Source organism: Nanorana parkeri, unplaced genomic scaffold (genome assembly GCF_000935625.1).
Source record: "Nanorana parkeri isolate BGI_ZX_2015 unplaced genomic scaffold, ASM93562v1 scaffold288, whole genome shotgun sequence".
Taxonomy (NCBI): Eukaryota; Metazoa; Chordata; class Amphibia; order Anura; family Dicroglossidae; genus Nanorana; species Nanorana parkeri.
Genome location: NW_017306556.1, coordinates 363,363 through 365,887, shown reverse-complemented (window position 1 = coordinate 365,887; position 2,525 = coordinate 363,363). Strand labels below are relative to the sequence as shown.

At 36.5% G+C, this 2,525-nt stretch overlaps 1 protein-coding gene across 18 annotated transcripts in view; it reads left to right on the top strand.

The window, feature by feature from the left end:
* The window catches only part of PTPRD (protein tyrosine phosphatase, receptor type D), a 361,390-nt gene that overhangs the window by 3,401 nt on the left and 355,464 nt on the right, over nucleotides 1–2,525 (top strand). The gene's annotated exons all lie outside the window — the stretch shown is intronic.

Below are 2,525 nucleotides of genomic sequence, written 5' to 3'. Positions count from 1 at the left end.
GAAAAATACATTTACAGTGTGAGCAACACCTGCCCCTGTTGGCAAACACTTTAGCTGCTGTACTTTTTATTCAAAAGAAATAGTTTTTTTGCCTCCTGCTTTGTTGTTGTTGTTGTTGTTTTGTTTTTTTTAATGACGCCGTTCTTCCATTGATTCAAATTCTATTCATCATACTGAGATGCATATTTAGCAAACGTCGTGTGAATAATATGCCCAGAGGCATAGGCATTCCTTCGCAATAAATCTAGGTGTAACCCAAAAGGTGTATTTATTGAACAGATATGCAAGGGGGAAAAAAAGAGATCCCACCCAGAGTACAGTATACAGTGAAGTTTTTATTTAAACATAGAGCAAGTAATATGCATGCCAAAATGAATTATTGTTTGTTTCAGGCAATTAAAAACAACCACAGCAGAGCATAGTCGGAAAGGAGAAGCAAATCTGGGTTAGGTCTGGGACTGGTAATCATATGTCGGTATTAGGTGATATGTAGCTTTAATTAACACATTCATTTGGAAGGTTTTCAGTATGTTAGTCCACTTTAGAGGCCGAGTTCTTGGCAATAAATACACAGCCATGTTTGTGTGCTATGACATGCTAAGGAACTGCTTAACCTTAATGATGGGATTTCCCTCGCCCTGCTGGTGTATGTTAAGCCACTAGGGGCCTGTAGAATCTGCACTTGTGCAGTAAATACATTTTCTAGACAGATGCTAAGCCATTTAGCATGCACTAAGGTTTTTGCACATAGACAAAACATAAGCTTTATGCCTTAAGCTTAAAATAGTCAACTTCCTTTTGGTCAGCCTTACACTGCTTCTTCTTTTCTAGGCTCTTGCATGTATCCTAATTCACTTGTGCGCAGCAAAAAGCCTTCTGCTTTTGCTTTACCCTGCATCCACGCTAGCTAACTTTCTGCACATTTCAGCGGGTTAAAGGACGTTAACTTCATGGATTCCAAACGGTAATGCATACTCAACAATAGCCAGAAACCCAGACTGATTATATATTGAAATGAGCTGTCTAAAGACTGAGACAGTTTTGCAAGGATAAACAGTTCAGTTCCTCAGCAGGAGTGTGGTCAGCATTCGAAAGACACAAATTGAAGATACACCGCTCTGTTTTGACTGTCAGTTTCACAAATTCAGAATTGACCAAGCATAGCCAGTTTGATAGACATTAGGCAATGAGGTCAAGTATGCTTGCATAGTTCCTTTTGTTGATTTTCCTTCTTTTTTAAACTGCAAGGGCAGCCTATTTGTAAAAGTGCATGGATGTATACATTTGTATATTGAATTCCCCTCAGTAGGTAGTTGAATAGGAAGACATTCATAGGGCACACATAAAAAAATCTTGCAGTCACACACAGTTAAATTCATGGAAATCCCTTGAAGCAAGGGTGTAGTTAGATGCTGAAGGCTATCAACGTTAAGGAATGTATATATGGAAAAAATTAAATGCTGTTTTGGTAGGCCAACCACCCTTTGCCAATGCAAGCCCTGCTTTAGATCATACCTTTCAGTTGGGTTGGTAAACTACCTTGGTTGTCTACAGTATCTTCTAGGATATGTATGGGGTACGCTCAGCATTTTTTTCGTATGACGCTCTTATGCGATCTGCATCTTTTGACGTTCTTTCAAGTTAAATATAGTTTGCATCCGATCCATTGGGCTTCCAAGTCATATTTGCCTTTCACAGTAATAACAAAGTAAGACCATTTGTCCTAACCTTGGATGTTTTTTAACAAGATATGCTGGTGTATTGTCCATCAAGCCTTAATATTCCAAATATATAGCTATAGATATACAGAATTTGCTTGTATAGTGATTTTTGTATTTTGCTCACACTATTTGGATTACACTAAGTTGTGCAATTTGCCATGGATATTACATATTTCTTATTGAGATGCTTTGTTGTGATTGATGGGGAATCCGTTTGCTTCACCGAAAAGCCACAATTTTATTTTTATTATTATTATAATTTTTTTAATTAAATAAATGACCACATAGAAAATTTGGTTCCTTTTCTATATACAGTTTTGCCTATTTTTCACCTGAAGGGACAAAAACATTTTCTAGAGATTTTTCTTCCTTTTTTTGTGTTCACATGATGTAGAAACAACAAAGCCGTATATGTGGCTCGCTAAATAATAGAAAAAAAATTGCCTTTTGAATGCAGCGATTGCTTTAAAAGAAGCAAGCTTTTTATATCGGAGTTAATGGGTATATTTCAGAGCTACTTTCATATACATCATAATTTTGGTATTATTTGCATTGTAATTAAAATAGCATATTCAGCCTCTGTTACGTGTAATAAAACACAGAACTGTCATTCACTTTTTATACAGATGGCACTGAAATATCCGAGGGAAGTGCAGCATTGTAAAAAATTAAAATATATCAGTGCTCTCCGTCTCAGCTTGGAACAAATGACTTGTTTTAGGGGTAGGGCAGCTTGAAGAAGTAATTGTTGTATACTGATGTATCCTCCTTTTATATACACACACACACACACAGAGTAAAATA